The 24,764-nt window shown below is 36.0% G+C and overlaps 1 protein-coding gene and 1 long non-coding RNA gene across 2 annotated transcripts in view; one reads left to right on the top strand and one right to left on the bottom strand.

Moving 5' to 3' along the window:
• The window catches only part of LOC138698599 (uncharacterized), a 32,653-nt gene extending 31,115 nt beyond the window's left edge, over positions 1–1,538 (top strand). Inside the window, exon 3 of the long non-coding RNA XR_011331904.1 lies at positions 181–1,538. This is a non-coding gene — a long non-coding RNA (uncharacterized lncRNA). The remainder of the gene's footprint in view (positions 1–180) is intronic.
• Positions 1–24,764, bottom strand: part of Diap1 (Death-associated inhibitor of apoptosis 1) — a 200,419-nt gene that overhangs the window by 153,758 nt on the left and 21,897 nt on the right. The window lies entirely within an intron of this gene.

Below are 24,764 nucleotides of genomic sequence, written 5' to 3' on the forward strand. Positions count from 1 at the left end.
TTTCGTTGCGAATGTTCTGTGTTTTAGAAGCCTAAGACTATACAGCTATAACAGATTTGCTAGCTATTCTTTTTCACACATGATTGGAGCAAAATCTTAAAGATTCTGAATTAAATGGATGGAGTCTCAGCATACTGTACCACTATATATAAAAGATGTAAAGTTTCCCTATGATTTTAGAGTGAGTTGAGTTGAAGATGAGCAGGAAAACCGCTACATGCTGCTGCTGGCAATACCCACCAAACAGCGAAGTGAGGGGTGAGCCTTTGGAATGCGGCTCTCTGGAGGAAGTGATTCTCTCATCTGCCGCGAGGCTTTGAACGATTACAGATGAATGACATGCCACAAGGGTGTCCAGCAATGTTTCACCAAACGCATGCGAAGACAAAATGTGCAACACTGGTCTTAAATACCGGTACTAGAAATTGTGCCTGGAAGTTGGGAAATTAACATAATTTAGGCCTGGGTATAAGCATGTGACTGGTGGTTTTCATTGTAAAATAAAACTTTCATGAGCTTTGCTCTTATTAGAGGGTTCAATTCTAATTCTGAGAAGGGAGTCCTGATGTACATGAAATAAATTAAAGATCATGTTGTATTATTAAGATTTATTTTATTTGTATCTTTTATGCTATGTTACGGGTTGCATTGACCCGCTGCAGTTAAGGAGCAATGATGTGTTGCGGGTTGCATCGGCGCGCTACCGCTAAGAAGCAAGTTGCCCGTAGAGTATTACAGAAATGATGCGGACATTTTACCCGAAAGGTGCCCATTTAAACGTTCCACGTTAAAAATTCACTGGAATTCCTAATGAAGGCCAGTGTACTTCGTTTTTTGTAACGTTTCATTCAAGTTTTAATTTCGCAACATGTCAGTAGACAGCTACTTTTTATTGAAAGGAAAGAATGCTTGGAATTCCTTTATGACCGTTATGCTAAGTGTACAGAGATAAAAATTGATAATATTGGATATACAAATATGTTTTGCGACACTGTAACTATATTCATGTTCGGCTAAAACTTATCAATACCGTCTCGTAATAGTAGATTGCGATACTACAGTAGGTTGGCAAGTACTCTATACCAAAGGCGAGGAAAAGTTTGAAAAAAAAAAAAAAACGAGACGCTTGCGCCGAGTTTTCTTAATTCCCGAGACTCTGTTATGCACTTAACGATCGTGTATTGCGTATTATTTTTTGCACAATCATAATATATCATGATTTTATTTATTATGTATTTTAGTTATGTATTAATTTTGAACTGAACGTTTGTCATTTTGTTAATAGCAACGTGCAATTTTCTAGGTGACCGTGTTTTTACATTCTTTTGTTTTATTTGTTGGATACAACTGTCTTTTATGTGTATGCATTGTTCAAATAAATAAAAGCTATGGCAATATACGAAATTAAAGTGTCTGAATCTTTTTCTGTAAATAAAGAGAGTGACAGTCTTCATCCCATAACATTTACTAGTATAATTGTTCAAACTTCACGTTCAATTTTAATGTTCATAAATAAAGGTACAGCTTGTTCTGTCAGAGTTTTTTCTTTTTTAATTTACAAGTGACTGTATGTCAAGTTTGTAGAGAATTTACTTACTGCACTGTTATTTTCAGCGTTTCCATAGTAACCATTGAACGTGTTGTTATCTTCAAGTTACATGTCATGCAACAATGATAGTAAGTATGCAAAAAGAGCATGTTTGTGCAAAAAATATAGCCTACATAGCCTAACAAAATAACAAAGAACAAGCACGATATATTTTTCAACATTAAGTGATAGTCGAGTTACATACTAGACAAAAATGCGTGATTGTGTTTGTTGGTGTGGCCTTCTCATTTACTTTCAGAATCAGCAGTTTTATTACGTGATAACCACGTTCACTCAGCAGAGGCAAACTGTGACAATGCTGTTTCTTGTAGTATGTGATCTTGAGGGGCGGATGCAAGGGGGGGGGGGACTAAGGGGATATATCCCCTCCCGAAATTTTGAGAAAAATACAAAACAAGAAACAAAAATAATATTAATTTTAATTCGTGAATGTACAAAGGAATTAGAGAGTTTTCCACGTAAATTCTCTTTGCTACAATGTTAAATTCCAAGAACTGCAGGAAGACAAACACAGCGTTCTTACTTCAAGACAGATATTCATGAAGAGTATTTTAGGCTTTCAATTTTCCTTCCCTTCTTGGACTATTTCATTAGTTAGCTAAAGAACAGGTTTTTAAATCATAAGGGAATCCTAAAGTCCATACAAACTTTTCTGCCTAAAAACATAGTGCGAGCATCAGATGAAGATTTAGAAACTGCTGTTGAGGCTATAGTAAATCAGTGGCACAATGATGTTGATGCATCACCAGAGTCTTTCTTCAATGAATTGAAGATGTGGAGAATAAATTTCCTTGATCAGAAAAATCTTCACCTAATACCTACTGATTTTATATCATCTTTGAACAGGTGCAATGAAATTACTTTTCCCTGCACTTGCAAGGCGCTGAAACTTCTCTGCACGTTGCCTGTAACTACAGCAACACCAGAACGGTCGTTCTCAACATTGCGGTACTTGAAGACTTACTTGAGGAGCACGATGGGAGCAGACAGATTAAATGGACTGGCCTTGATGTATATACATAAAAATGTAGAAGTAAAAGCTCATGAAGTACAGGATGAAATGTCTAAGAAGCCTCATCGCCTTCTTCTGTAAATGTCATTCTGTCATTGTTTTTGTATTGCAGTCATTGTAAATGTTAAAATTAAAAAAGATATGTTTTATTTAACAACGCTCGCAATTGCCGAGGTTATATCAGCGTCGCCGATGTGCTGGAATTTTTTTCCCTCAGGACTTCTTTTACGTGCCAGTAAATCGACTGATATGAGGCCTTTCGCATTTAAACACACTTAAATCCCATCGAGCTGGGTTGGGGTAGAACCCGCAACTTCGAGCACAGAAGGCTATACCGACTACGCTACTCAGGCCAACTTGTAAATGTTTGTGACTCGGAAACAAATTGTGAGTATATGAACTTATTTCTCATTACTCCATTTTTACTATCTCCTTAAATCCCTCCCCGAAAAAAAAAATCCTGCATCCGCCCCTGGTGATCTTAACCACATCTATCCGTGATCCAACTTAAGAAGAAGACGGATTCGAACAATGCATTTTACATTAGTTACACAGAATCTCCCTTCGTTATACGTTACAGTTGCTGCTACTAAACCGGCTTCTCTCGAACAATAGCGTTTGTATTGTACAATGAAAAAAATGCGTTCTGTGAAGATATGACGTAGTGTGTTCTTTCACGAACGCTCCCAATGAGGGAATGGCACGCTATAAAAAGCACGATTGTCGCGTCGCATCGCATGTAGGGGTAGAGTGTCCCTGACCGGCCTATAAACATCGAGCTATTGCACAACTTGGACCGCCCTGCCTGTTCCTGGAAGCGCTATAATGGTCACGGCACGGAGGATTCATGTCGCTGCATGTTCAGACATGTTCGCTGCCGCCATATTTAACACAACCTCCTTCTACGGTACATTCCTCTGCCCTGGTTCAATGGTCGGTTTATAATTCTAAAGCCTTCTGGATAATATCCTTCATTCATTGTCGTTATAGAACATCCCCTAAACCATTTGCTTTTGTATCTCAAGGGTTCTCACACTCACAACATTCAGAGCAAACCGGTTCACGCCCTTACAGTCTTATATAATTTACTGAACAGACTAACAGACATTTTTTTTCAACGGCGGCTACTTCGATTCTCGATCACTTCACCTCATGTCTTCTTCATGAGTAGGGACCGGATTTTTATGTAATATCAAGGTGTGAAATATGTACATATTTATGTAAGAAAAATAAGCTGAATATGTACCAAAATATGTAAAATCATGAAAATATTTAATATCAATATCTGGCAGGTATAGGATAGATAAGACTCTCCAGTTGTGATTTCATAGAGCACCCGACTTTTTTACCGCACACTTGACACATTACTTTTTTTCATCTGTAGTGAAAGCTTCGTCCATCGCAATACTGTAAGTGCTAAAACTAGAGAACTGAGTGAAATCAATGACATAACAGAACTGCAAGCACTGTTTCGCTTTACTAGATTAGGAGATGTAGGAGAAAATAGGAGATGTGGGACACGTGCATTTTAGCTGCTCCCTGTAAGAAACAAAGTATCTACTAAAACCTCAAACTATAAACATTTACAAACTTGTTTGAAAAGTGACATTCCTGTCTCATTCAGAAGGGTAGTATTATCCCAGCCGAGAACTATACTTTCTAATTTCTCGGAAAATTCCATTTCCGTATAGGTCTACTAAATTTAAAGTAAAGAGGTCAAGCAATAACCTGAAAAGCTATTTATTTTAATCTTTCAACATCTTTCCAGTTTGTTCCTTTACTCCATCTTCTTTTTAGAAGTCGGCTACTTTATGCGACTCATGCCAGACTTGACACGGGTTTTCCCTGGAAGGATTAGGAAGAGAGTGGGTAAGGTTGCAAATTGCATGGGAAAGGCTTGTTAAGATGTGTGCAGAACAACTATAGTTCGAGACAAATCATGTCATCCTCTTCCCATTCCACCGTATGAAGGCAACGCTACTTTCTGAGTAATTTTTACAATACAAGGTAGTTGTATGAGAAAGACTGTATTTTGTTCACTCATATTTACAAAGGGCGGTTTGGGGTGAGTGCCTCTATTACTTTCTGGAACTAAGGACGTTAAGTTTCGTCCCGAAATATATCCTTTCTGGGGTAGGTAAAAAGGCTTTTTAAACTGGTGTATTTCAAATTGTAAACTTCCCCAGCAGAAGTTTTTTTTTATTAATTTTAGAGAAGTAAAAATGAATAAAACCCCTAAATATGTAGATTTATGTAATACCAAGCCATAATATGTAATGTGGGGTAAATATGTAAAAATATGTAGTATCAAATTTTAATATATTAATGGTAATTACAAGATTCGCAAAGATTTGTTCTTCATATACGGTTAGGTTGAAAGGAATATAATATGTAATTACATAAAAATCCGGTCCCTATTCATGAGTAAACCTGCAATGAATGTCCCATGAAAATACGGGACACCTTTACTATCGACGTTTTAGTAAAGAAACTGAAGTTAGAAGTTACTGAAAAATGTATTATTAAGTAAGACAAATAAAACAAGTCCAGTGCTGTGGAGTAATGGTCAGCATGTCTAACTGTGGAGCGATCGGACCCCGGCTCAAAACCTCATTTGAACCAGAATTGCTGGGCAACTTTCGGCGTTGGACCTCGTATTTATTTCGTCATAATATCTTCACATGTCACATTACCATAGCCCGAGTTAAGTTCACGGTGCAGCGTGCTGTATTGGTACAAAAGCGCGGCCTTTCGGCGACAAATATAATCCACAGAACAGGAGTGGTAAGCACAATAAGCCTCAGACTGAAGTGCCAGCTAGCCTTCGGGCTCCTCCTCAGCAAAGAAAAAAAAATCAGAAACAAAGGAGGTAACAAAAGAAATAAATACTATTGTCTTTAAACAGGACCGAGCGGGCTAGCGGCGTGGTAGAGGGCTGGCCCCACATTCGGGAGGTCCGGGGTTCGATCCCAGGGGCCGGTAATCCTCACTGAGGTTTTCCATGGTTTCCTCAGTTATTTCCAGGCAAATTCCGGGATTGTACCTCTTGAAAGTCCGGTCATGGACGGCGATCCTTCTCTTAATCCTTTCATATGTGTGTGAGTGAATGATGTGTAATGTCTTAAATGTTTGTGTTGTATCGGAGGTGGCCCTGGCATTGAGCTCATCCCTCATCCGGGGAGGCCCTCCATGTCCTTGTGTGGTCAAAAAGTATGTATGTGATCCACAGATTAATTCCTCTCCCGACAGGTCGCGGCCCTGTAAGGCCCGAGTGGCGTGGGTCGTGTAAATGCACCTAGAAGGGAGAGGTTAAACTAAGAGAAAGAAGAAGAAGAAGTCTTTAAACAGTCTAATATATCTTCTTCTTTCAATGGTCCTCCTATTGGGGTCTTCTAGCCCATCAGGAAACAGTCTAAAATATACAGAATATCTCAGAAGCCCTGCATTAAATTTAAGGGACGGTAAAAGAGGCCAAAACATTTTTTGTCAGACAACTTAGGATCAGCGTAGCGCTCTTAGGCCGCTAGACGGTGTTAAAATCGAGAGTGTTGTTTATTCACCTGGTACGCTAGTTGGTTCCATTTTACTTCCAGTCCGTACCTACCTGTACTTCCTCCAAGAAATCCCTTCCCCTTTACTGCGTTAAGGCAACGCATGTGGTTGCAGCATGATGATCATACAGCACATTTCACACATACTGTTAGTGCGTTCCCGGACAATGTGTCCCCAAAAGATAGATTGGCCGTAGTGGATCTGTTGCTTGGCCACCAAGATCTCCTGACATCACTAGCCTGAAGATCTTATAGGGTAAAATGATTATGTTAGCGTACACCACTCTTGTAAACGATGAGGAGGACCTATGAAACAGGATTCTGGCTGCAACGGACTTGATAGTACTATCCCTGGGATCGTTGAAAGAGTCCTACAGGCAATGGTTCGTCGTTGTGAGCTATGTTCAGAGTTCAAAGGTGCTCACTTAGAGCACATTGTCTGTGCACAGGGTGAGCAGGCAAAAACTCTATCCAACAGAATGACATGCTTTATGTGACGCAGAGCTCTTCGCCGTATAGCGGGGGCGCGGCGCCGACCCTAAGTTGTCTGATAAAAAATGTTTGTTTTAATCTCTTCTACCATCCCATAAATTAACGCACGGACTTCTGGAACACTCTGTAAATACATTTTCTATGAATGAAAAATAGGACTAATGGCGAAATGGTGAATTGTTGACAGAAGGAACGAGAATACCCCTCCGAAGTTTTCCCAGCCGTGGGGAGGGTGCCGGGTAGTCCATGGCGAGTTCTCGGTCTCACCTCACTTCATCTCGCCAAAAACTTGTAATCTTGTAAAATTTTGACTTGTTCCATATCTTAAATCTTCAATGCTAACGTATGATCTATGGAATACAATAAATGAAATGAAAAATCTCTTCCAAACACCATATTTGTCCACCACAAATTCAAGGTCAAGTCGTGTGAATTTGAACTCGGGTCCCTCGGCTTAATAAATTGTTCAGCTATCGGTGCTCTCGAATAAAAAGTAAAACAGTGCTATTCTAAGGACGTAGGCTGCACCTCTTACTATACGCTACTTGTATGATACAAGGGCGTCGCTTAAGTTAATACAAGATAATACTGGGCCAGTGATAATATCAACAGTAATAATAATAATAATAATAATAATAATAATAATAATAATAATAATAATAATAATTCCTTTGTCATCGAGACGAATGAACGATAATCCGTGAGATTAAGAAAAAACAAAGCTAAAAACACGATCTGTATAGGAGATTTAATACACAGATCTTTATTAATCTTTTAAAGATCCTATATTTTTCGCTAATTGTTGTTATTATCAGCTTTTATCTCGTACAAGATAATCACAAGGCTTTGATAATTATTGCATGTCCTTGGAAATTGCAAGCTGCAATGTTGTAAATAATATTTTTGTTACATCGCATTCGTTTAAAGAGATCAGAAGAGCGAAGTTGACAGATAAGATGCATGTTCAACTTCAAGATGATTTCATACACGTGGAAGCTATAGGCTACGAAAAATGACATCTGCGAATGAAGAAGCTGGATAACGTGACAGTCCGCTTTTATATCAATAATTTCCTCATTTCACTTGTACTGAAACATGATCTTGTAAAAAATTGAAGTCCTACAAAATAACAGAATTTCGGCTGGGTGGTCCTGTATATAGGGAGAAATAGACCCAGATTTAACCCCTAACTGGTGTTGTGGGTCCGTATCAAATTTTTGAAAGCTTGTTTACACCACTATAAGCAGCGCAGTGCCATGCGCATTTCATTGCCTTGCTCTAGTCGCCTCAGGCACGCGCAGGGGGCTGTTTCTCAAAACTCATGAACTAGTAATACTAGTCTGTACAGTAGTAACATTAGTTTATTTTACAAGTATGTGTTTCTAGAAACTACAAGGGTAAAGTACTAGTTACCAGTTTACAGACTAGTAATATTGGTAGATTTCACCAGTTCATAAGTGACTCTGTTTCTCAAAATGCTAATCTAGTTGATTATACTAGTATTCAACAGGAATATTCCTACAAGACTCTAAAGACTGGCGATTTCTATATTATCAGTTACTGGTGACAACCTTTCTCAGATAATTAATCAAAACAAAATATTGTATTTATTTTTTTAATACATGTGGTTTAGTGATTCCGACTGAAGTGATGAAGTTTTGTGAGAAGAGCTAAAACTACAGTATATCGAGAAGGAACAATTTTTATTCCTTTACGGGAACATTTATTTAAATATAATGAACAGTTTAGGTAAAGTGCTGAAAAGCTTGGAGACAGCCTCGGTAGCATACTCGGTATAGCGTTGGCCTTCTATACTCGAGGTTGTGGGTTCGATCCCGAGCTAGGTCGATGGCATTTAAGTGTGTTTAAATGCGACAGGCTCATGTCAGTAGATTTACTGGCATGTAAAAGAACTTCTGCGGGACAAAATTCCGGCACACCGGCGATACTGATATAACCTCTGCAGTTGCGAGGTTCGTTAAATAAACATAATTTAAGTTTTGAAAAGCTTGGAGAGTTTTTAAATATAGTGGAACCTGCCATAACAAGTCATGCATTATCAGCAAAGCTTCAAATACTCTACAAATTGGGATGTTGATTATTTTCCAATGTCATCAGGTCTTTCTGTCCTAGACCAGCAACACATGCAGAATATTTTCCTGATAATCTAACACCAATTCATCAACTGCAGTGAATTTTGCTGGCTCTCCTCCTCCACTGCCAGTTCCTATGGCATGTCAACTTTAGCCTACAAATTAAATATAAAACGACACTAATTTGTGAATAGATCAAATGTAAAACTGAAAAAAAAATTAGCGAATTTTTCATTAAGTTATAAGTGGCATTCATATCGGCAGTAGACCCACTAACTACATAATATGTTTATATTATGATACCACAGTCTAGTATATACAGTCACGAGCCACCGGCGTGGCTCAGTCGGTTAAGGCGCTTGCCTGCCGGTCTGAAGTTGCGTTCGGGCGCGGGTTCGATCCCCGCTTGGGCTGATTACCTGGTTGGGTTTTTTCCGAGGTTTTCCCCAACCGTAATGTGAATGCAAGGTAATCTATGGCGAATCCTCGGCCTCATCTCGCCAAATATCATCTCGCTATCACCAATCTCATCGACGCTAAATAACCTAGTAGTTGATACAGCGTCGTTAAATAACCAACTAATATATATATATATATATATATATATATATATATATATATATATACAGTCACGAAGCTCAATACGTAGTAAATATGCATCCATAGATAGTTGCTAACCACTAGGATCGCTAATATCGCCTCATTGCATACAATGCGAAATAGTACCGGGTCAGTCTATTGTTCATAGCACCCTCACAACTCAAGCTTCGTGACTATATATACTAGACTGTGATGATACTGTGAACTTGAATTGATACTCATCAAAGTTGCTTTCTTAATGTTGGGCCAGTAAGTGTCCCTAACGTATGCATAATCTTTACAATATTTTTTGTCCATTCGTTTACTTTATAATTTTTTCTTATTGTGCTTGAAAAAGTACCGAATTGTAGCCTATATCCTTTGATTCATTAATCATATTGAGTATAGTTAATTTGCTTTCAATTGATGGAATTTTAACCGAAAAGAGAAAGCAAAACCAAAACACAAAAAACTGAGCTGTCTAACCTCAACAATACCTGCCAATGACTATAAACAAATGAACTCAATCAGCTGACTAGTGAAAGAGATCATGTGACTAGTGAAAAATTGTCACAAGTTACTAGACTGGTAAAATAGTTTGAGAAACAGAATCCACTAGAGCTGGTGAAATATATTCTGGTAACTAGTCACTGGTGAACTACTAAACTAGTATTTTTGAGAAACAGGCCCCAGGAGGTGGAACGTATTTTACAAGACTAACCTGGGTCCACTGGACCCACGACACTAGGGCCCGGTTTCTTCAACCTTTGTTAAAATGCACCTAACATAGCGTTAATTAACTGTAAGTTAAAAGTATGAATTGCTGTTAAAAATATTGCTTTTCTTCAACTTTGCATTTCACATTTTAACATTCTGTTTGTAAACTCTCTGTTAGGACCAGAGATTCTAGAGTTTAACCATAACCTATAATCAAGTATTGGCTCACTTCTTTTTTCTGAACTCTGACAATTGCGATTCTTGCTTGTTTCCGTTGTTTGATTCAGAGAGGATAAAAGTCTTTCTATTCTGTCAGGTTTGATTTCTGCTTCTTTCCTCATCTGTATCACAATAGCATGGAGCGGTGTATTGGTATTGCTGTTATGAAATGGAAAACACTGGAACAAAAAGAAATCTTGGGACTAATTTCTCTTCGTTCGAAAGAAACCTTCTGCTGGAAATTATTTCGCAATATAAGCCAATTAATGAGAATAAACAAACAAACGGATCTAAGTTGAAAGCGAAAAGTGAAGCTTGGCAGAAAATAGCCTATACCTTTGTATGAACTTCTGGTCTGTCAAATCACTGAAATCAACCCCTCTGTTTATGTATTCATGGATATTATTTTCTAAATAATATAGATATATAAGTTCAGCATCTAACGCACCAGCCATATTGGATACTTCTATGCTAACAGAGAGTTAAATGATTTAACTGCATGAAATTGGGCAGTTGAATTAACATAGGTTTTAACAGCCTGTTAGTACTAACAGTAGTTGAAGAAATGCTTCAACTGTTAAGTTTACAGTTAAAATGGAATAACACACTGTTATGATTTAACAAAGGTTGAAGAAACTGGGCCTATACTGTTTTCGCTGTAAGAACAATCCTAATGTAAACATAAGCACGTTGCTGTCACACCCGTGATTGGCTCCCAGTCGAAACACTCACATGACGCAGGAAAATATAGTTCGTATTTGGAAACCACAATCTTGTATTATTTGAAAATAAAAAATTGAATTCCAGTTGTTAAATACGATGAAACATTTAACTTCACTCATGTGTAAAACGCTATATAAAAGAAAAGCTACTTTTATATTTTGTTATGTAGGTACTATGAACGCGGATGAATACCAACAGTAATACCGAGGTAGTCTGTTCTTGTAACAAGCTGGCGTCACTTGAGCTCGTAGTTTGTTGTTCACGTAAGCAAGTATTGAAGTAGGGCTTCTGTATCCTCAAATATCCATTGTGAAGACATAAGACTTAAAAATAATTTAATTGTAGTAATTATAAAGTAAATGTTTCCTAAACAAATGAATGCATAGTAGTGAGGTTAGGCCTACTTGACGAGTAACGGGAAATGTTTAACATGAAACAGAATGTACAACAGTAGGCGGGAACACGTACTGAGAATCTATGGCGCCAAACAGCGGCCAATGAAGCCTCACTTCAGTCACGTGCTATTATTTACATTAGGATTTTTCTTACAGCGAAAAGATTATAGTAGTGTTATTTTTTCATTAATATTTTAATAACTGCGGCTTGTTTATTTCAAGAATGACTTTCCTAAAAGAATTAGCAAAACTCCTCTGTAATCCTTACATAAGAGAGCGGTCACAGAATCAAACACTTCCTACACAACTTCACATGACTATTGCAGCAACATTGAAGTTGCCATTACCAGGTGAAGAAGCTGGTGACAATCTGAAGCTGGATAGAAGCAGAAAAAAGAGATATTCGTTTCTGTCCTCCAGGAAAAAGAGCAAAGATTGTCCATCTATGTGCAAAATGCAAATTGCCAATATGTATGACTTGCTCAAATCAAGAGTATGCAATGTGTGTAATATGAACATTTCATATCGTTGACATGTACCACTTTTGCATTAACACAGTAGACTTTATTTTTTCCTGAACTTTGGACTTAATTGTTTTGTGTGTTCAAAAATGTCATGTTTTGTTTCTAGATACTTGTTTATGATCTTTTCTATGCAAGATTATTAGCATCATGACTGATTGTAACTTCCCAATAATAATAATAATAATAATAATAATAATAATAATAATAATAATAATAATAATAATAATAATAATAATAATTTCATTAAAATCAAGTAAATGATGATTAAGCACTAAGACGATATATTAAAATTCTAATCAAGAACAGTGAGTTACATTTTATGAGCCTTTGAAAAATTGTATGCTGTATTTGTAATATTTATGTTTACTAAATTGAACGTATGTCATTTTTTTTAATAAAAGAGAGTAGAATTTCTTTTGTTTTCAAAATTTCACAGTTCAATGATTTAACTTAAAAAAAAAGTTTGTGTTTTGTTTCTATAAACTTGTTTACATATACATATATTTACAAGGGTTCATAAACATGTTATTTAGATGAAAGATTTTTAACATCGTTTAATTAAGGATCAATGTAACACTGATTGTAAGTTCCTAATACTCTTTTTAATTAAAATTAAGTAAATGAGAGTCCAAAAATTGAAAGGAAATATTAAAATTATATTAAAGAAGCCTCCTTCATATGAATAATTAAATATTAGGTAATTAATCATGATTCAGTTTAATATTGTTCGTCACAAATAGGCTAACCTCGCTGATAATATGTAACTATAGGTGAATGTAAACGTGTACGAAAACTATTTGTAAACACTAATAATTAATAATATTAGTTTCAATTATGCAACAAGAGCTTGTAAAATTCACTAATAATATTTGTATTTTTACTTGTATTTTTTTATTTTAGTAGGTTATTTTACGACGCTTTATCAACATCTAAGGCTATTTAGCGTCTGAATGAGATGAAGGTGATAATGCCGGTGAAATGAGTCCGGGGTCCAACACCGAAAGTTACCCAGCATTTGCTCATATTGGGTTGAGGGAAAACCCCGGAAAAAAACCTCAACCAGGTAACTTGCCCCGACCGGGAATCGAACCCGGGCCACCTGGTTTCGCAGTCAGACGCGCTGACCGTTACTCCACAGGTGTGGACTTTTTACTTGTAATTTGTAAGTTTTCTTGCTGGCATTATGCAACAGAATTATTCTACAAATTACAAATCACAAGTAAATTTATAATATTATTAATTTATAAATTATTATACATTAGGGCCCTGATCTTGCTAACATAAAAAATATTTGATAATTCTAGACACAGGATCACGAGCTTTATCTTCCGTTACAGAGGGCTGATGTTTTCGTCTAAAAAATCCGTCGTCTTGGCCAGACGATACCTGGGTCTAGAGGTAAGTGCAAACCACCCAGAATTAATAATATAAAAACTCTTATGACGACGGTCAAGTTCCGCGAGTAGCTACACGTGACCATTCAAGTGTATGAAGTGTAGATGCTGCAGATGATGAATTTGGATGACATATTTTGATAAAGTTAATAATATACATACCAACATCAATCTTACAGTAATCTATTGATTACGTTGTCATGATTTTCTCTTAGATTTTGTAGAAGACCTGTGTTTAGTAATAGGAGTCCTTGAAAAGAGAATGCAGTGTTAAAAATACTGTCATTTGTCTTGTTTTATCTATCTGTTTTGCGTATTATACTATAATGGGCGATAAGGACAAATCTCGTTAACATGAAAAAATAGCAAATTTTTCTGTTTCGTTCTATTCTTCTGCGTCCCTTTATTTTCAGCGTTACACGTGATTGTTCTGTTATCCAAAATCACTCTGCTTGTTCGTTCCGGCGAGCCGTGGGACAGATCTCTGCCGTCGAACAACGGGCAATATTTTTTATGCAATGCTCTGAGATCGCAGCTACAAGAGTTCTGCATTACAGGTCATCTGGAACGTGAGAAACCGTCCAGAGAAAGAAAGGGAACATGGATGGACGAGATCATATTTATGTGTGATAGTGAGTCGATGGTCTAACCCAGTGATTCTCAACCTTCTCTGTAAACGTACCCCCCCTTTAGGTTTCGAATATTTTAAAGTAAATATCATAGTGAATCTTCGATCCCACTACGCACAACACACGGAGAGAACACACGGGAGAAAAAAACTTACTTGAACGTTGAGGGACTTTTGGAATAGACACCGACCCACTTACGTTAATTTCAATTAAGAAACACGCCAAACGAATTATCTTTGCACCAAAAACGGATGCTCCCTGGACCAAATTATCGTATTTTATAATTATTTGAATGCAACATAAGTCAGAAGTCTTGCTAAAATCGGCGGAAGTCCCTCAACGCTCGTTTCATCGAAAATAATCTCGAAATTGCAGCACACCACTCTAAAGACAAGATAGGATTAGTGCGAAATCTATAAAACCACCCAACTCGTCCAAACACATTATCTTCGTTTTTTAGATAACCGATAGATGATTTTCTCATTTACACACGAAATTATCACGTAACCGAGTAGTATCACTATTATACTGCACTATACGGGAAAGCAGTCCTGTCTTTGGTCAAGGGTAAATCTATCTGTGTACCATCTACTAGAAAGCTTATATAAGGCATACCAAAAGCCTGAATAAACCAAACCTAACCTGTCACTGATTCTCGACGTTAAGAAAACTAGTTTTTTTTTATTTTTCCAGATATAAGTACGTATATTTATAAAGTTATACTCGTACAATCTCTCAGTTTCATTTCATCATGAAGTAACTCAACACAAATCAGACATCAGTCTCGTGTGTGATGCGCAGAGAGATCGAAGATTCAATAATATCATTGATAGGCCTATAACAAGCTACTTTTAATGTGCAACAAATACCTATGAAACGTATATAATAATATAATTGTTATATTATTAACGTATTCATGTTATGTCAGTGGTAATGCAGGAATCAATGCAATGGAAACTAACATATAGAACGCAAAATTCCAAAAATAATTATTTTATTATTAAAATACAAGGAAAGTGCTTCAGTAATAATTATTTATTACTCTTAATTAGAAACTACACAAAGTTTAGTTCACAGCCTTGTTGAAACACCGTACACTCGTACAGTGTTAAACATTAATATTGAGGTTTAAATAAACTGCGTTCACCATCTTGGCTCTGTGGATAGCACAGATCACACGTGGATAGCGTATGCGCTTACCGTTCAAGCGGTCAATGACGAGGGCAATGGAAGAGATTTAACTTCCGTTCATAGGATTGGGTGTTTGTCATGTGCTGTTCTGTGTTGTCTTAGCAGTGGACCTGTTCCATGCTGACCACACGACCAGGGATGTCTATAATATCTATTTAATATTAATCCGCAGATACATACTCTGTCCTACATCACAGTGGGCTATATGCCGGTATGAAAGGAGGTGTCAGGAGGTGAAACATGAAGAAGAAAGAAGTTATGAAAAAAGTTTACTTAATGAGAAACCTCAACTTCTTTTCCTGAAATAGTGTGGTAAATTCTTGACTTAACTTTATTTATAGCTACAATTAAATCATTTTCTGCGTTTAAATGATTTCGTGCCTTACTTTTCATTTCAGTCAGATGTGGGAAGTTGGATTCATAGCTATATCACGGGAAAAATAATTGTCCTCCTTTAGTCGTAACTCCAAAGTACCCTGAGGCACGCGTACCACTAGTTGAGGAACAATGATCTAACCTACAACGCAGTAGTCAGCACACATTGTAAGCGGACGAGCAGTGGGCCCGTTCACCCACACAGTGTTGATGACAGGTACCCTTTTTTCGAGCTATGATACAAACATTACATGCTCGTTTCTCACCGCTTTAAAATGTCGGATGAAGTCACTATGACACATTCATTTCACAGCAACTTTATAAACACCTAAATAGCTCCTCTTTTGCATGGCTACAGTGAAACTGTTACAATCACAGATATGGTGGTCTACTTATTATCATGCTACGGTTAACAACATACCATTTTAGTAAAGATTACCAGGTTAGAACTCGGCATAGTATTAGGAACCAAAAACTGATGTACCTACTAAAATATTAAATAAAATATCTCATAGATAATTAATCAGAAACTTTAGTAAAATAAATTAGCCTACCTTCCCTGCTATATTATGTATTTCAAATCAAAGCAACATTTACTACAATATTCTAACGACATATCAGTAAGTATTAAACTTACAGCTGTTATAATTTGGGTCTGTGATAATAAATGCACACTTTCCAACATAACAATTTTCAATTCAAAGTGACTATTAATAACATGTATTAATTTTCTTCTGCTGAACTGCAGTTAGACCCTAACCACGTGGGTTCAGAGTACAAAAGAATTGTGGAACAATTTTATTATACAGTTCAATAATGAATTTAAGAATTATAATAATAAATTCAGGTATATAAAACTTTCAATTTTTAAAGAAAAAAAAACATAAACAACGTGGAATAATATCAAATATAGTATCCTTATGGTCACCCTCATTGAGGGCAGATTATTTTGTTTAAAAAACATTTATATATAGTGTAACATATTAATTAATTAGAAATATAGAAATTGTGGTGAAGAATACCTAAGGAATCTTTTAAATATTATATTAATAATTATTTCATGCAAGGAATTTACGTGAAACCTAATACTAATCAAGATTTTATATACATACCCTAGGCCTATTGTAAAGCTTCATAAAGAATTTATGTACTCACATTATATTTACTGTATTTCTTCGGTCCGTGTCAGAGACGAAGATTCATTAACCCAAACGAATATACGCAACAGCAAAAAGACAAATAGTGAAACACACCAAACTTTAGAAACAACAGAAAAATTGGTTGATTTACGAAGAAATTAAACTTACAAACCGAACATTCTTAATGTTAAAAGTTTAAAATAAAAATAAATGAAAAACGAAACATATTCGCGGCGAATGTTGCTAAATTCCCATGATTCATAGACGAAAAGCAAATGAATAAAGCAAAGACTATAAAATGAAAGATATCACACTTCAATAGCTATAAGATAACAGCAGTACCAACACAGATCAGATACAGAGTACCAATTTCGGTGAGATTTATAAATTTATATTCTCTGTATCTGATAAAAAGATGCTTTCCAAATTCGAGTCTTTGCCACTCTGCCGCATCCAAAGTATACGTCTAGTCTGCCGCATCACATTACGAAATTAAGAGAATTTCTTTAATATACGCTAATAAAATAATAATAATATACTCCAGTGTTAATAATGATAATTTTTGGAGGTCATAAAAAGATAGTTATTATTCTGAACAGAACTTGTGATTACGATTGTGATTGTTCGTTTGAGGGCAATTTATGAGATGATACTTTTACATTGTCTGTTAATATTTATGCTGTATACATGAACAGTGCTTTTCTCCTCGAGAGAAAAGTAGTAGAACTCGGTGTATAATACCATAGACAAATAACAAAATAATACAGTCTGATCCGTTTGGGTATGAATAATATTAATTTATTATTATAAAGCTATTATGATAGTAGGAAAGATTTCTTACTATTTACTATGTTATGATTAAAAGCTGGGAGTTTCCATATATGACAATCAACAATGCATAATCTGAAAGGACAAATGAAAATCGTAGATGATTAAAATGGCTACTATAAATTAACAGCGGACACAATATGTTCTTTGGTATGCTAAATTTGAGAGTGTTAAAAGAGTTCAAAGGGAATTTCTACGTGAGTATGGTTTGCGTAATGTACCTACATACGATTCTATAATGTTGTGATAACGAACATTTGTAGAAACAGGTTCTGTGTGTGTGTGTGGGGGGGGGGGGGGAATGCAGGAGGTTGCAGGCGAAACCCAGTACGAGAAGCACTTATCTCTTGGCTTGGCCCCCAAACTCGCCAGTTCTAACCCCTCCTGACTTTTTCGTGTGGGGTTTTGTTAAAGACATTGTCCACTCGCAGAAACTCAGGAACATTGATGATCTGAGAGTAAAAATTACTCCAGCTTTTCAACAAATCACCCCTCTTATGTTACAACGGACATGGACTGAATTGCATCACCGTTATGAGTTGTGCAGGGTGCGCAATGAGGGTCATGTTGAGCTCTGAGGAATCTCTCATCTTTCAGTGTTGTATGCACAAAGTTCCAACAAATAAAGTTCAGTAGTAAATGTTTTACGGTGTTTATATTTTATCCATACCCAAACGGATCACCCTGTAGCTGATTACTGACCAGTGTACGGAAATTTTGTCGTTTTTAACCTTCTTTTCGTCCAACTTTAAGACTTTCAACGCCTAAGTAGAGTTAAAATAAAAATCATGTTAAAACATAATTATTAACAAATTTCTCGGTTTCATGATGAAACGCCGTTTCAGCGCGTTCCGCCAGAAAAAAAAATACTGTACATAAACATTTATTATTATTTGGTTCGTGAAAAGTCTTCGTGACGGTTATCATATCATGTTTATTGATCTTTCTCCCTGGTTACCAGCTTTAGTTTATTAATGCTAAATGATTAATGATTTGTCTAAAAAATTCTTGGAGAATTTAGGTGAAAAAAGTGAGGGGCGATATACATTATAAATGTCCTTAAAGACATTTCAGATTTTTTTTTATTATTCACGAGTTTTCTACAGTACAGCAGTTCTCCTCCAGCCCATTAGCAAGTCTGTTTCTCCTTAAGTTTCTATCCTCCGTGTCTTCTATGGTCAACTATTTTAATCTTCTTGCTATCACCTCTAGAGTGCATCTACACGGTTCAACTGAGCAAGTGGATACTGTATTATTATTATTATTATTATTATTATTATTATTATTATTATTATTATTATTATTATTATTATTATTATTATTATTATTATTACTTACTAGCTTTTAAGGAACCCGGAGGTTCATTGCCGCCCTCACATAAGCCCGCCATTGGTCCCTATCCCGAGCAAGATTAATCCAGTCTCTACCATCATATCCCACCTCCCTCAAATCCATTTTAATATTATCTTCCCATCTACATCTGGCCTCCTCAATGGTCTTTTCTCCTCTGGCCTCCCAACTAACACTCTATATGCATGTCTGGATTCGCCCATACGTGCTACATGCCCTGCCCATCTCAAACGTCTGGATTTAATGTTCCTAATTATGTCAGGTGAAGAATACAATGCGTGCAGCTCTGCGTTGTGTAACTTTCTCCGTTCTCCTGCAACTTCATCCCTCTTAGCCCCAAATATTTTCCTAAGAACCTTATTCTCAAAAACCCTCAATCTCTGTTCTTCTCTCAAAGTGAGAGTCCAAGTTTCACAGCCATACAGAACAACCGGTAATATAACTGTTTTATAAATTCTAACTTTCAGATTTTTTGACAGCAGACTAGATGACAAAAGCTTCTCAACCAAATAATAACAGGTACTTCCCATATTTAATCCGCGTTCCATTTCCTCCCGAGTGTCATTTATATTATTATTATTATTATTATTATTATTATTATTATTATTATTAGTAGTAGTAGTAGTAGTAGTAGTAGTAGTAGTAGTAGTAGTAGCAATGCCGCTGCTATTGTTCATACTACTAATATATACCCTAGATCATATATATCCAGATAGCTCGGCCTTATAGGCTTTGACGTTAACAACTTTTGTCAGGTTTACTATACTGCCATCTAGTTGTTACATAAGGAGTCACGTCATAATTCCCATTTGAATTGCATTAGCGACTGTACAGCCATCTCGTGTTCGTTTACGGCGGACGAGTGGCGATCCTGGCGGTTGTTCTCTTCAAAGTGCTGCTGATTTTAACATAGGGATGAGCTATCTGTTACATATATGATCTAGGTCTATACTTACAAAATACAGAGATGAGTAAGAAGCAAGTAAGAAAATTACTCCCATTATTATTTTAAAAAGTAAAATTAAAGGAGCAAAATGCTCCCAGATTACAGAAAAAAGTACCAGGGCGGCGCCTGGCCTGCCCTAGTACAATTACAGTACACCCCTGCTCTAACACTGATCCCAAATACTTGAATTTACTATCTTAATACCCTCGTTTTCGGTCTTCAGTTTTCCATCAACATTGATCTTCAATGATAAATACTGTGTTTCACTTAAATTAACATTTAGTCTCCAAATGTTGCATTCCTCAATTTTCTCACCTGTATGTAGCACCTTTCGTCTTGCGTTATTGTTACCAAGTCCAGCGGAAAACCCTGTTTTATCAAATAAAATGTCCTGCTTTTCATCTGTAAACATATTCCAACTAAAAATATTGATATAAAGTCACATTGTTCTTCCAAATTATGGTATTGACTTCCTATTCGTTATAACTATATAAAAGGTTTTCATACTAGGATTTATTACAAAATATTCCACGAAAAATCTGACAAGACCTTCTGTCTCCCTTCTTGATGGAAATAATGCATCATAATTTCATATCCTGCGGCATTTCTTCCCCTTGTAATACCTATTAAAATAATATATTAAGTAATTGCTAAATGGATCCCGATTTAATCACAATAATAAAATAGTTTATCTATACTAATAATAAATCTGTAGCCGAAATTTTTCTGGTAATTTTCGATTTTCCAAAAATAATTGGTGTTAACATGTATAATTAACCATCCTGAAACCGAAAATCGCTTTTTTGAAATTTTTGTTTGTATGTCTGTCTGTCTGTCTGGATGTTTGTTACCTTTTCACGCGATAATGGCTGAACGGATTTCGATGAAAATTGGAATATAAATTAAGTTCGTTGTAACTTAGATTTTGGGCTATATGGCATTCAAAATACGTTATTTAAAAGGGGGGTTATAAGGGGGCTTGAATTAAATAAATCGAAATATATCGCTTATTATTGATTTTTGTGAAAAATGTCACATAATAAAAGCTTCTTTAAAAATGATTTCCGATAAGTTTTATTGTATGGAAAAGTTTGATAGGACTGATATTTAAGGATATACAAGACTTTTAAAATAACAATATAATACATTTTCGCCGCCGCCTCAGATTATAGCGTTGTTATTCCAGAAGTAACTCCTATGTGCAAAATATAAAATTGTTGAGTAGGAAGAAAAAACACATTTATTCATTCCATGGCAATGGTACATAGGATATCATGAATTCTTACATTTTCGAAAGAAAGAAATATAATTAAATACCACTATATATGTTGTATCACTATTTAAGTTATTTGAAGGGTTCAGAACCATAGTGGGCCAAGCGCCATTTACTGAAGACGTAGAAAACAAGGGTTAAAATTAAGCTATTACCATAATTCAATGAGAACATATAGCAAGTAATATAAAGTATACACTTTAAAACTAAATGATATGTCAATATTCATTAAACTATGGTTGCATGTAATAACAAATAGGAAACATGTTAAAGGAATTGTCATTGCACCAAATGAGTGCTCTCTGGACCAAAATGATCGCATTTTAATTATTTAAATACATCAGTCATACAGAATAGCTGTACGTAACGATCCCAACAATAGGTTTTTTTCTCTCTTTTTTTTTCTCTTCTCTCCTTCCTTCCACCTGAAGACGAAGGGAGAACCACCCTTCGAAACGTTGTGTCTTAATTTTTTGATTGTGACAACCAGTAATGGAAAAAGTCCAAACCCCTCACCTAAACATTAATATTTAAATTCAATTTAAATTAAGTAACATAATAAACGATTTATCCTTCTATCAAACACGAATGTTCCCTGGATCAAACGTCCTATTTTAATTGTGTAATTACTTTATATTTATTTCTAACAGTTGCAGCGGAGCGCACGGGTACGGCTAGTAATAAAATAAAATGGAAGTTCTTGTGGAGAGTAGAAGGCACTGAACTAAACTAAAGATTCGTATGTGTATTGTATTCTCGTCATTTAAAGTTACCTTACGGTTTACATTTACTAACAATAGGGCGAATAATACGGTATTGATTCGATTGTGTAAATAAAAAAAGGAACGTGACCATTGCGCGGAAAAAATTAGGCTCTTTCGAAAATGTTCAAAATTGCTTACGGTACACTGTATTCAATGATGCACGCCGATCCTAACTTTGACTGTTAAACATATATTTTAAAGCGTTTAATTGTTCTATCATAATAATAGATATAAGCTGAATAATGCACTACACAAAAGCTACACAAAATGCGAAGGTTATTCAAAAGCTAGAATGTTCGAAAATCGCTGTACTTTGTTGAAAATAAAAAAGAACGATATTTCATTCATAAAAAGGGATTTATTTGCAAACAAAGAGATTAAATTAAATTCTTATATACCCAACATTTTGTTCTTCACTCATTAATAGCCAAAAACATTACAGAGGCCACATCTGGAATTATTTGATGTATAATGCAGCAAAATGAGTACGATGGGAGAAATACGAGAGAGTTGGCAACTCTGAATGCTAAGTACTGTAATTGTCATATTAAAAGTAACTTCTGAAACAGAAGTGAGACGTAAAAATATTATCTGTGTACAAATTCCTTCAGTTACAATGGGATAGAAGTGACAGTTGACAACGGTACAGATTGTATCTGGGTTCCCTGACTGATAGCTTTCATTAACGATCTTTATGGCGGCTGTTAGCTCAACTGTCAAAAGGATTTCCTTTTCTTTTCTCTTATTTCATATCCTGCCTTTGTGCTATATCACATGCAATTCACAGAACAAAGAAACTGTTGAGAGGGTTCAAAGTCCAAGAGTACATCGAGCACTTATCGGTCACAAGTTAAATATCTGTGCTATCCCGTGGCTGTCTGGTGCATTAACCGAAGAGAAGTAACTGGCCGATATCTGGATGTAACTTAATACTAAGGTTGTGTATTGTTTCAGTTTAAAATCTTACAGGTGAAGCATGACCATACAGTATTTTTATCAGTGAGAGAACTAATTACATACCTACAATACCCTTTGCACGGAAGTTTCGTAAAGATTACAGACATAAACAATAAAGACACAAAGCGCCGTAACTGCAAATAATGTATCACAGTCCCCTTTTCTGATCTAGATGACCGGCATTCCCCTAACATTTACCGGGACGCTCTAAAGACCCGTATTTTAACCTAACTTTAATTCATAATGTAGAAATAAATAATTTCTCTAATAATTGTTGTTTCCATGTATTGTGGGTCCCTATCACCACGTCATGGCGCGTCCTCAGGTTGCGGATCGAGGAGATGGCCTCCAGATATGGAGGGTAGCTGTGAATATATTGAATAAGCAGTCGCGGACAGCCGATGAGGGGTGGTCCTCCAGCTTGGGGGTTGGGCGAAGGGTTAACAACCCATCATCGTAAAAAACAGCTTGTTACGAATCCTTCAAATAAGCCTCGGAATGGTTAAGGGTGTTTGAGAATAAGGTTCTTAAGAAAATATTTGGGGCTAAAAGGGATGAAGTTACAGGAGAATTGAGAAAGTTACAAAACACAGAACTGCACGCATTGTATTCTTCACCTGACATAATTAGGAACATGAAATCCAGACGTTTGAGATGGGCAGTGCATGTAGCACGTATGGGCGAATCCAGAAATGCATATAGAGTGTTAGTTGGGAGGCCGGAGGGAGAAAGACCTTTAGGGAGGCCGAGACGTAGAAGGAAAGATAATATTAAAATGGATTTGAGGGAGGTGGGATATGATGATGGAGACTGGATTGATCTTGCTCAGGATAGGGACCAATGGCGGGCTTATGTGAGGGCGGCAATGAACCTCCGGGTTCCTTAAAAGCCAGTAAGTAAGTAATTGTTGTTTAGTGAACTGTCCGAAGACAGGTCTGAACCTCACAAGCGATACCAACAAAGCAGCACTTATGAGACTAGGCCAGGAGGTAATGGGGTACGGTGACCAGTTCCTTTCCCCAGTGGTGATATTCAAGACCCGTTCTCTCACATGTACCTATGTTAAACATATACGGTATATGTCCACGGTAATTGCAAATATTACCTAGAAATAATCTGACAAACGGTTCGTCCGAACCGGGCAAATATCACCGCTGCCTTTACCCCTCCAATGCATACATCGCCCACTATTTCTAGCTACATATTACACTAATCAGACTTCAGATGCATACAAACAATTGTTCTTCCTCTGAGACATATCAAGTGAGATGTATCGCCTGATAATAGATGTACATATCAGCCAAAACCTTAATCAGAAGTATAATATAATATAATATAATATAATATAATATAATATAATATAATATAATATAATATAATATAATATAATATAATATAATATAATATCTATACTAATAATAAATCTGTAGCCAAATTTTTTCTGGTAATTTTCGATTTTCCAAAAATAATTGGTGTTAACATGTATAATTAACCATCCTGAAACCGAAAATCGCTTTTTTGAAATCTTTGTTTGTGTGTCTGTCTGTCTGGATGTTTGTTACCTTTTCACGCAATAATGGCTGAACGGATTTCGATGAAAATTGGAATATAAATTAAGTTCGTTGTAACTTAGATTATAGGCTATATGCCATTCAAAATACATTATTTAAAACGGGGGTTATAAGGGGGCCTGAATTAAATAAATCAAAATATCTCGCTTATTATTGATTTTTGTGAAATATGTTACATAACAAAAGTATCTTTAAAAATGATTTCCGATAAGTTTTATTCTATGCAAAATTTTGATAGGACTGATATTTAAGGATATACAAGACTTTTAAAATAACAATACAATACATTTTCACCACCGCCTCAGATTATAGCGTTGTTCCTGCAGTAACTCCTATGTGCAAAATATAAAATTTTTGAGTAGGAAGAAAAACACACATTTATTCATTCCATGGCAATGGTACATAGGAGATCGTGAATTCTTACTTTTTCGAA

This window comes from Periplaneta americana, chromosome 4, assembly GCF_040183065.1.
Source record: "Periplaneta americana isolate PAMFEO1 chromosome 4, P.americana_PAMFEO1_priV1, whole genome shotgun sequence".
Lineage (NCBI taxonomy): Eukaryota > Metazoa > Arthropoda > Insecta > Blattodea > Blattidae > Periplaneta > Periplaneta americana.